General features: G+C 36.2%; 1 protein-coding gene across 1 annotated transcript in view; it reads left to right on the top strand.

Moving 5' to 3' along the window:
- The window catches only part of USH2A (usherin), a 372,312-nt gene that overhangs the window by 98,702 nt on the left and 261,504 nt on the right, over positions 1-12,106 (top strand). The window lies entirely within an intron of this gene.

The raw sequence follows: 12,106 nt of genomic DNA, 5'->3' as shown, positions 1-12,106 counted from the left end.
AAAAATATTGTGCATGAAAGATTGTGCATATGTATATTTATCTCAGGTCATGAGAATGACAGCAGGAAGGGGAAAGCCAAAAGGAGTCTAGGTGACTGTAAGAGCTAGCATTAACTAGCTCACTGATGGTGCTGGGGCCACACCAGTGGCGGTGACACAATTTAGCATGGTACTTGTTTGTTAAAAGATAGAAGGGCTGCAAAAACAGTACTGCACTGTGGACACAAAAAAGAATGCTGAAGCTTTGAAGAGCACTCAGCTGACATTCCTTGTCTTCACCACAGGTAATTCTGGCTAGAATGTTTGAACACTCAGTACTTGCAAGCGTGTATGTGCAATTTCAGGTTTTGTTGATAACAGCAATCAGCTTCTTGCCTCTCTATGATCACTCGATGAATCTGATTAAAAAAAAAAGTTGAAGATGGCTTCACATTTTTTTTTCTAGCAAGGTGCTTACTTGACTGATAAATAATAATAAAAAGTGATAATGTGTTAGTTAAATATTGATACTGTGTTGACTGGCACAACCTGTCTCTGTGTGGAAATCTGTAGGAACAGCTGTTGGACTCCTTTCCTCATCCAAATTGCCCAATGGTTTTCCTGACATCAATTTGCACCCTTTACTGTATATTTAGAAAAAAAAAAACCCTTTGATATGTTTCTTTTGTTGCCAGTTGTGACTGTTTTTAACCAAGCAAACCCAACACAAATCTACCCAAGTTTTGATTCGGTCTGGGATTTAGTTCTACTCCATAAGCTGAGACTGGTGCCCTGAGTAAAGTTTATTGTGATGGCTGAGATGATTTGAGAGAGTTTGGACAGGCAGGTTAGAAGATCTTAAAAAAAAGCTCCCTTCATATTGGCAGCTGATGGCTGATAACACTGTATGGATAAATATAATTCATCATAGCTTTGGATTGTGTTCTTTCTCTTCTACCAGCTATTAGTCAGAGTATTTGGAGACAACCTAGAACTAAAACACACTAGGCAATTTGTCCAGACATCTGGTAGTAATGACTGACAATCAGATTAAATCAATTTATGCTTGGTACCTAAAAATGTGTAGTTCAGGTTTGGCAACTCAATAAAGACTTTTAGAAATATAAATCTGTTTTTTTTCTTAGTGGGTCATCTGTCCTTCTTCTAAAACGTGATGGAGGGGAAAATGATAGCAAATCCAGGAGAGTTTAGAAAGACAGACACTTAAGGGGATGACAAATATTCTTTAACTGCACTCTGCAGTTGTTTAGTTGTTGAGACCCTCTCTTATTACCCATTTCTGAAGACAAGCAGCTGGCAGTTGTGCTTTATGGATGGAACAGCTTTAGTGTGCGTGCAGCTGTGTACATTTTTGACACAAAAGTGTGCCAGCTTGTATGTGTCAGTCAGCAGACATACTCCTCAGTGTGTCTGGGATCTCCCACTGTTAATCCATAAAAAGATTGATCAGTTTATTCACTGCTAATAAATGCAGTTGTCCTCACTACCTTCTTGGCTGGTCTTACAGTCCAAGGTGCAAGTATTAGGTGAAGATACATTTTCTGGGAAATTTTCCAAAATCATCTTTAAAAAAAAAAAGTTATTCAATAAACACTGGATACACTAAGCAGTGTCCTGTCTGTAGCAAAGCCTCCAGCTGCACAGGAAGGTGTGTTTTGAGTACCCATTCGATGAGAGGAAATCAAGTAAAAAGACTTTTTCTGCTCATACTGTCTACATGCAACTTTTCAGCTGTTCAAACTGTGAAGTGTTTTAGCCATGTATAATGTCATTTCCCAAATGATGCAGACTTGATTTTTAGTACTTCTTTGCATTCCTTGAAGTTCATAGATACAACAACATTTGTTGTATCTAAGTCTTAGTGTTCTTGTTTTAGTGAAGGAACTTCTCCATCTCCCATCACTCTGAAAATTGGGGTATTTAGGCTTTTATCTTCATATCTTCATAAGACAACCAAGTGGTGTGATTTTACATATGGTGAGCTGAACTTCAGATTCTACTTAATGTGGGACTTTATACTTAAAAGGATCTCTAGAATTGGCTAGGAGGTTTTACAAATTATTTATTTTGTGTGGTTTGCTTTTATTGGTCAGTTCATGTGCTGTGGCTGTGAGTCTGGATTCAGAATGCTGTAGTACCACTGTTGTGTTTGCCTTTCTGGTTCTCTTGTCATCAAGAGAAGTTACATCTATTTTATACAGGGTGTAGAACTAGCAAGCTTGGAGTTCAAATGTAATTCCTCTTGGATGCTACTTGTTTTAAAAGAAAATTATTCATATAATATTGATCAAAATGCAGTCTATTCTGAAGACAGTTTTGTGTTTGGCCTTGCTTTGATTCCAAGTTTTCTGAAATAGGATAATACACTTAAAAATAAGTATGTCTTGCCTGGACTATGTAATCTTTACTAACCTCTACATGATGCGTATTCAGCTCTGTAATAATTAGAAAATAACTATATGAGGTAAGATATTAATATATTAAGCATTACAAGGAGAATTTTTTTTACAATGACATTTTTAGTGTTGTAAAGTGGTCTTAAAAATGTGTATTTAAAAGATATTTATATATGCTAGTGCTTTTACTGCCAGTTTCTGGCTCGGATACACAGACATTTCTGGAGTGGAGAATCTTTCCAGTAACAATGTTTTGTAATGAGTTTGCCATGGAACACTGCACAGGCATTGTTGACATTTATTCTGAGAAGAAGTGCTGAGAATGGCTGTGGTCATTCGGTGTCAGATCTCCCCATAGCTCTTCATCACAGTGAACTCTCTTTGCAGTAATGTAGAACAAATTCCACTCCATGGGATCTTGAGCAAACAGTTGATAGTTAGTCAAAGGGGCAGATATTTTCATTAGTTTGTGAAGCCAAATAAACAGGCTTTTCCAACATCCCAACAGAACTTTAAGGGATGCATTATGACTGAATACCAAGAAAATTAACAGGATTAGACATTCTAAAACAATGTGAGAGGAGAGACCAAAGAAAATGATGCATTTTAGAATAATGAAGACTAAAAGAACAAACTATAATGGTGTTAAATATATAAAATGTGTTGTTTAAAAGAAGAGAATGAACTTTTTGTGTTTACTGTAAGTAATGCAGCAATGCACTCATAATAAGCTTAAAATACAGCAAGGTAGATTGTCTTTTTTTTTCTAGAAGATTCAGGCTAGCTGGGCAAAAGAATTCATTGTTGTGAGAAAAAAATGAAAGCCTGACACTGCAGATTTTAAAGAACAGTTGGATGAACATTTGTCAGGAATAACCTGGCAAAAATTGATTCTGCTTTGGAGTAAGTGGATTGTTTCTGTGACCTCTAAGAATGTTTTCCAAACATATATCCTATTATAAACTCAGACTAACCCAATGAAACTGGGAAAGATGTTCATTTCACCAAATAACTTTTAGTAGGAAAGAGATGCCTTTTTTTTTTCTGATTGACAGTTTTCTTTGTTGAGGGAAGGTTGCATCAGGTGAACAAGTTATCCTTCTATCTTATTTTTCTTCTTTAGGTATTTTCTAGCATTTCTTTATATAACTAATGATTTGAGATGGTTAGAAATTAATTTTAATCACTAATTCAGAATAAGGTAATAATTTAGTGTTGAAGAGAAATAATCTAGTCTTCCTGCTCACATTGAGTCCAGCTAGAGCTGTTTAGGGCTTTGTCTGCGTCTTTCCTACATGTGTAGCTAAGTATGTTTCCAAATACTGTTCCAGTTTCCAGTTTGACCCGTCTTTTGGTTTATTTTCTCCCTTATATCCATACCAAATGTTCTGCATATGAACTCATGTCCATTGCCTCTTATTCTGTCACTGCAGAGTCCAGAAAAGTGTGGCTTCATCTTCTTTATATCCTTTGGGGAGATAATTCAAGAAAGCAGTAATTGCTTCCATTCTTCCATGCTTAAGACTAAACAGACCCTATTGTCTGAGCCTCTTGTTGACTGTCATGTGCTTGGGCCCCCTGATTGTCTTGGTGCCACTGGATTTGTTCCAGGCTGCAATTACCTTCTGTATTTTTTTTGTTTGTTGGTGGGGTTTTTGTTTTTAATTTTTTAATTTTTTAAAAATTTTATATTTTATTTATTTTATTTTAAAAAAATTATTTATTGTTTTTATTGCAATGCCACAGTACCCAAAACTGCACTGTAAAACTTGCATTTCCCTTTGCTGGATTTCACAAGGTTTCTGTCAGCCCATTTCTCCAGCCTGCCAAGGTTTCTTTGTGTTGCAGTGTATCCACTGTAGCCCTTAATTTTAATTTTTTAATTGCCTCCAAACTTTTTGACAGTACACTTCATCCCATCACCTGGGATCCATTTTAATAAATAGAAACGTTAAGCAGAATTGGTCCCTGTACCAATTTCTTGTAAATGCTGCCCACTGGGCTTTATGCTACTTGTCACAAGCCTTTCAGTCTTGCTGTTTAGCCAGTTTTTTACTCACTTTTATAGTCCACCTGTGGTCCATCTATTTCTCCAGATTGATGGCAAGGATTCCCTAATCTATAGACACAACTTTACACCAAATGCAGTTAAATTTATTTGCTTCAGTCTCATACCAAAATGATGGAGAGAAAGGAAGAGGAGGAGGGAAATCTGGCCTTTTTGTTTAGTTTGGCTTTATGCATTCTCTGTCACTCTGCTGGCATTTATTCCTTTTATAGCTTTTGAAGAATCAGCCTTTTTATTTCATTACATTGAACTGAAGAAAGTAATCAAGATTTTCTGAGGGAGAAACTACTGCAAAAGAAATTCTTACTCCAAGCTTTTGAATACTCTGAGAGAAAGAAAGAGAGCACATTTGTTTTGTGGACTTGAAGAACATACTTTTTGTCAAGGAACCTTTAATATTGCCAATAATTTTTCAGAGTTTTGTATTAAATCATATAATAAAAAGCTCTTGGAGAACTCGCATTTTTTTGTGTCCTTTCTGTCTAGGTTGTTGCCATAGGACTTGTCCTTAGAAATGCTTTTAATTTTCATGCGAGCTTCTTATATTTTTTCCTCTTGTCTTCACAAAAAAAGTATTTGAACCTGCATCTTCATCTTCTGTGAAAGAAAGATAAAGATCTCCTATATCACCGTCAAGTGGCTGGCTTCAGTAAGAAAGAGAACCATCCTTTTTTCTGCCTGAGAACGTTTGCACAGAGATTTTAGGTAGAATTTTATCTTAGTACTTAAAATGAATTCAGAGTTTCATCTTGAAAAACACATTCCTTCCTTTCTTCCTTTTGAATCCCAAGAAGCCTAAAGATAGGGAGGGAGAGAGGAGCTGCATATAGAGAAAAAGGAGTGATCTGGCACAACAAAGTGAACTCTGCTGCTTTATGAACAAAACAACTTAAAACATTTTTGAACATGCACAACAGGGACTTGGGCAACAAATAAGCCAAGCTGCTGCTGACCTTGCCAGTGTTACAGGGGTAATATTTTCACTAAGATGAGCTAGTTTTTTAGGCACCAACATATTTTCTGTTGGTATGAAGTAGCTGCTTTTTCTTACTTTTTCTTTTTTTATTCATTTGTAGCCACCACAGAAGAGAAGAAGAAAACAATCTCATCTTGTGTATTATTTTTCATATTTACCTCTTGTACTTTAACAGATCAATTATGCAGCATGAGCTTTGGGCTTACAAGGGCAGTATGTTGGGTTTTTTTCCTGCATCTTCTTGGCTTTAGTGCCAAAATAGATTTTTGCCAGTGTTGTGAATTCTGCACTGAATGATAAAATTTTTATCTCCTTGTGCATGGTAACTTTCAGAGAATACAGTAGTGTTGTACAAGGGAAGTTGTAAAATCAGGAGCTTTCCCATTGTTATATCAACCTGCCAGTGGAAAGACCCTTTCGTAGACTAGATCATGGTTTCATCTGTCTGTACAAAAAACAGTTACAGAATTGGGTCTTTTGATTATCGCGAACACACAAGATGACTGTACTTTTTAAAAGAGCAGTTCTTCCCTTTTATCACAACTCTAGTTGGGTGTTTGCTAATTTTGTGCAAACATGATTCACTGCTTTGGAATGTAGTAGGCATTGTCTCTGCAAGCGGCAAACCTAAGAATTAGCAGAAGAAACAGTTATGGAAGTGCTGTTTTGCTTCAGGCATGGTATCTTCTGGGGATTCCTTTTGTGCTTGTGCACCGCTAAGAAAAGGTGCAAAATGGAGGGACTGGTTGAGGGAGATTTAGGGAAATAAAATTTGCTGAAAATAGCAAACAAAATGAAACAGCTATAAGATAGAAACTGCACAAAGCATGATGTTTATTTAATTTAAAAAATAAAGGAGAGAGTGGAAGGTATCAAGACTCTCTTGAAAGCTTAGCATGCTAGAGATCCATGTACTCTGTGTTAAATGGAGGCTGATTTCACTTCAGTTAAAGCAAATAGTACAGATGAAAGAAAAAATGTGTAGCAGGTTTGAACATAGAAAAGAGTAGTTCAATGGATGGCCACCTTTTGGAGAGAACGTGTTAATGCTTCTGGAAATTCTCAAACTCAAATACCTGATGATGCAGAGATATGTGAAAGAAGAGTGACTATTTCTAACACTTTTCATTTGCTAGAACAATTGTGGTTCTTCCATACTAGTACTTCAGTACTTTTTAAGATTTTTGTGGGATTCTTATATGCTGGTATAACAAACTTATAACCTAACGTACTTTTTCAAAAAGGGACTTAATGAGAAACAAGAGCCAAAAAGAAAAATAGAATTTGGCCCAAACTTTCTTGGCAAAAGCATAATCTAGACAAGATGACCTAGCTTCCAGCTGAATCTGAAAGCATAGCTGAAGCTGATGGTCTAGATTCCAGCTGAATCTTAAGTATTCAGAGCTAGGGGACCCACCACTTCTTGAACATTGTTCAAATGGCTGGCTCATTGTGAAATTTTTCATCTTGTGTCCTGGATTATCCCCAGGAGTAGCTTGTACCCATTAGTCCTTATCTTTTCCAGGTAAAAGACTCCTTGTAAAAAGGGACTCTCCATTTTCCTTGTAGCCACTCTTTAAATACTGGAACAAGGTGATAAGGTCTCTCTTGATCCTTCTTTTCTCAAGGCTGAGTTTTCTCAGTCTTTCCTGTTTGACAGGCTACCCAATCCTTTGATCATCTTTGTCACCATTCTCTGGACTCTCTCCAGCCTGTCCATATATTTTTCACACAGCAGGGACTGAAACTGAGCACAGTGTTCTGGGTGTGGCCTGATGAGAACTAAGTAGAGGGGAATAATGACTTCTTTTTCTCTGCTGGAGATGTCCTTGTTGATGCAACCCAGCATCGTGTTGGTTTTGTTTGCCACAGCAGCACGCTCTCATATTGAGCTGCTTGTCCCCAAGATGCTTTTCCACGGAACTACTCTCCAGCTGGATAGATGCCAGCCTGTACTACATTCCTGGTTTGTGTTTTCCCAGGTGCAAGATGTCATATTTGTCTTCATTGAACTTTACAGGGTTCTTGTTAGCCCATTCTTTCAGTCTGTCCATGCCTTCCTGCGGGGTGGCTCTCCCTTCCAAAGTATCCAGTTCAGTTTGGTGTCATCATCACATCTCATCAGGGTACACTTGATCCCATCATCCAGATCACTTACGAAGACACTGAACAGCTTTAGGCCCAGTGTTGGTCTCTTAAGTGACCCCTCTTGTGAGAGGTTGGCAGTTTGAAAAGGAGCTATTTACCCTCCTCTGGGTGCTGCCTGACAGCCAGTTCCCATCCACCCCACCGACCACTTGTCCAGACCATCACACATCAGGTTCTCTAGGAGTAGGCAGTGGCAAAGCCTATAGAAAATATGTAGAAAGACTATGTAGAAAGCCTGCATAGAAAGCTGTGGTGAAATTGAGCAGGTCCACTGCTTGCACCACATCCACTGAGGAAGTTACTTTGTCATAGACTGCAGTCAGGTTGGTCATGCACGATTTGCCCTTGGTGAGTCCATGCTGACTTTTCTCAATTTCACTTCATCTGATTTGTGGCAGGTCCCAGAAAGGTTCATTCCATAACTTTGCCAGAGACTAAAGTAAGACTAATGGGCCTGTAATTTCCTGCATCATCCTTTAAGCCCTTCTCATAGATAGGAGTGACATTAGCTTTGCTCCAGTCTTCTGGGATTTCCCTTGATCTCCACAGCTTCTGAAAGATTGTGGAGACTGACCTCACAACCATGTCAGCAAGCTCTTGGACCACCCTTAAGTGGATATTATCAGGTCCATCAATTTGTAAAGACCAAGCTCCTGTAATAGTTCACATGCAAATTCTCCCTTTACTGCTGGTGAGCCTAAGTTGGCACCAACCTTGATTTTTGTGCTGGTAAAGATGATGGTGAAGAAAGTGTTTCACTATTGTTGCTTACTAATTCACCTCTCCTACTTAACAGCAGGCCAAAATTTTCCTTCTGATTCTATGAAGAGTTCCTTCAACAAGGTTGCAGAAAAGAGACAATTACCATTGTATAAGCTGGAGAGATACTTGAAGTGAAATTAATGCTTTCTGGTACATGCCTGGCCCTTATTTAGATTATTTCTATAATGGGTTATTTAGTCCAATGACTTCAGACATTGTGTTTGAATAATACTGGGCCTTTAAATTATTTCTGCTTTTGAGATACAAATTCTTTCCCATATTGTTGTTAAAGGGTGAAAATGTAACTACTGAATTATGTACTGACTAAAGTGTGTGAGGTGTCATGCATTGGTTATGATTGCATTGTGAATTTGATCAGGAAATTTTCATAATAATAATATAAGGAAGCTTTTCACCTTCTAATTGATTTTCAGGGCGATTAAATGAAGACCTTGTCTAAGTATGACTGTCCTTATCAATTACTGGCAGAATAGAGAAATTAAAGGATTAAAAATTTACGTGTGTTAAGATTCAGTATTTAAGGTCTAAAATCAATCAGATCATAGACTGAATAATTCCATTATGGCAAAACTATCATTCAGGTTTAGACTGTGGTAATTTGGAGGAAAAAAAGAAGCTGTCTGCATTAGTACATAAGGGAAAAATTAGTTTGCAAAATTAAGCATCTAGAGCTTAAGAAATTGAGTTAAATAAGCAGCATGAACTTCATTCAGCTGTGCTGTATTTATATGTTATGATTGCATACAACCAGTTGATTAGAAACTATCTTTCCATAGGTTCTATCTATGGTATGGACCAGCTACTGACTTTTGAAAAACCTCTCTCTGTTTTATATACAGCTTTCTATCTGTTTTACTGTACGTGTCTATTCTTAAGTATATGCAGATTTAATTTTTTTCCCATGCTATTTTCATTGGAGTACCAGAGTACTTTGTAATCATTGATATACATTTTTACAGCACTTACATTGCCAGTTTTGTTTTATAGGGATAGGGACTTAGTGTAAAAAAAAAAAAAGAAAAGAAAGAGGAATTAAGTTTTGAGTTTTACATGGGTAGGACCTGAGTATACAGATTAGTTCATATGTTTTAAGTAGTGTTTTCATCAACCCCTTTTCAATTAGGAGCACTTAACACTTCCACAGATCTCCATGAGGTGTTTAAATGCAAGCACTCATGAAAATGAAGACTGCATAACAAGTGAATAACTACTGAAAATTTGACTTAAGTGGTTTACCTCACATTGCATAAGAGCTTCATGGGAGAGCTGGGGACAGATTCCTCCAGAGTGACATTGTACTGTGCTAGCTGTGAAACTGTCCGTTCACTTTTCATACTCCCCTTCCTCTTTCATTAAACATCCACAGAGCACTGCATCAAAAAAGACAGGCTACTGTGCACGAAATCCTTATTTTGCTATATGAATTCTGTTTTAGTTACTGAACATCATAAAATCCTTGAGGCAGATATCTTATGGGAAATGTGTGTTTGTATAATTGTCGACTGTATCATTACTCATCCTCTATTTTGGTATGCATTAATTTCTTGCAGACAGTTTTGGTTTTGCATTACCTAATTTTCAAGTGTTTTGCATACTTTTATATATGTAGTGTGGCCTAAATAGTTATTCTGAATAGTAATTAAAAAGATTCCAGTGTGATAGGAGAGTCACACACATATCCATCATTTGGAACATTGCTGATAGATACAGATGTCAGTGGGAAGAAATCTTTAATATTTGCAAAATCTTTGATCTGGACTATTAGGGCCATTGACTGCTGTACTAGATGCACATTTATATGTGAAGGATAGAATGAATGCTTTTCCAATGCATTGAGTTTACTACAACATGTATTGCAATTGGATTTATAAGGAGAGGTCTTATTAGTGGTTATAGGCTCTCCTCTGTTTCTGTTTACCCTTCCCTCTCTTTTTTGGATTTCTTTTGCTTTTTTAATTATTTTCCTATGTTTTTTGCACTAACCATGATTTGTTTTTTGCTTCTTCATCTTCCACTCTTTATTTATCCCCTCCTGGTTTTACCACTGTAATCTCCTTGATTACCTTCCTTCTGTGATCTTCAAAATGTTCTCTTCCTTTTTATTTTTTATTTTTAATATTGTCTGTCACAAAATGGCCGAAAATTAAGAGGACAAGGAAAAGACTCTTTGCCTTACTTTCTACTTTAGTGACCCATCAGGGTTTGGTGTCCAGGATGAATTTCATGGAAGAATCTTTTTAGCCCCTAAATTTCTGAGATGCAAAGTCTCCATGCAAACATAATTTTTCTTTGAGAATTTTATCATCATCCTTTAGACAAGCATCCTGAAAAGAGCAGTTTCCTGACATTGATGAATTTACACTTCTACTTTTTTTTTTTTTTACTTTGGGATAACCATTCTCTAAAAAATTCTAAAAAATTCACATGTCTGATCCATAGAAAGAAGGAATAAAAAAATCTTAAAACTTTTTCTTTTAAAATTCTTAAAGTGTGTAAATTAATTCTTCAAAGTAATAGTGAAAAAGTAGTTGGTATGAAGAAAATATGGTTAGAGAAGATTCCTTTTTCTTACTTTTAGAAACAAATTAAAAAACCCAGAATTGTCCATCAACAATTACATTGACAGAGTAACATCAAAGTTATTGTGCAGTATAATGACTGAGAATCCAGAAAGCAACTTTTAGCATAACCAATACAATGAAAACACAAACCTGCCAAGTAGTACTGTTCTGATCTAAGGACTCTTTAATACAGTGACAGAAGTGCCATAAACTAAATTACTGGAGAATTTACAATCTGGATAGCCAATTGTTGCATGGCTTTTTTAAATTAAAAGCTATTCTAGAGAATTATATACTGATATTTGTTGTGGAAAGATCATGGAAAGTAACTATAATCTATCTCTGTATATACCCAAAATGAGATTTGATCTAAAGTAGTTAGATCTGTGCCTACTGACTTAAGATCTATAATACCTTAAGATTAATTGGGAGCATAAATGGAGAAGCTGACAACCTGGAACCTTGACTGCTTAAAATTGCTGACCCAATTACTGCTAAGCCCTTTGCTGACATGTTAATATGTCTATTTAAACTGGTAAATCACCACCATTTCGGTGCGTGCTAGAGTTGGTCCATCAGATGAAGGAAGATGTAAATTTAATTTAAATAATTATTGACCTATTATGACCTTTTCATTTCATTTGCACTGCTCCTCTCAAGGTAAGCAATTATATTTTTATAGTGTTGGATGGTAATCAATGTACAGGAGCTATCTTTATTGATTTAAGTAAGGCCTTTGATCTGGTAATCACTAACTATTGCTATCTAGACTGGCCTTGACTATATTAGCTATTACTACAGTTATTTGGTTTTAAAATATGCTGAATTTAGAATTCTATAAAGATACTACATCCAAAGTTAAAAAAAAAATTGAAAATCCAAAAGATTTGACTTCAAGAATCTTCCTAAGAAATTGGAAATAGCTTGTTTCATACAACCCATGCAATTTTTTCAATTATTACTACGTTTAGGTCAACGACCTGAATTTATTTTTTTTTTAATATCAAGTTGATAGTTCTTTTGGAATAGTTTTACTTGAAAAAGTCTGGAAATAAAGTGGGTTTTTTTGTTGTGGTTTTTTTTTTTTTTTTTTTTTTTAAATTTGTTACCCCTATTGAACATTTCTGGGAGGAAGGTTTTGTTCATTGGTTGTTTATTTAGTTCTGCCTTAGAC

Source organism: Passer montanus, unplaced genomic scaffold (genome assembly GCF_014805655.1).
Source record: "Passer montanus isolate IOZ18808 unplaced genomic scaffold, ASM1480565v1 scaffold12, whole genome shotgun sequence".
NCBI classification, from domain to species: Eukaryota; Metazoa; Chordata; class Aves; order Passeriformes; family Passeridae; genus Passer; species Passer montanus.
The sequence above is the reverse complement of the archived record's forward strand: the minus strand, read 5'-3'. Positions and strand labels throughout refer to the sequence as shown.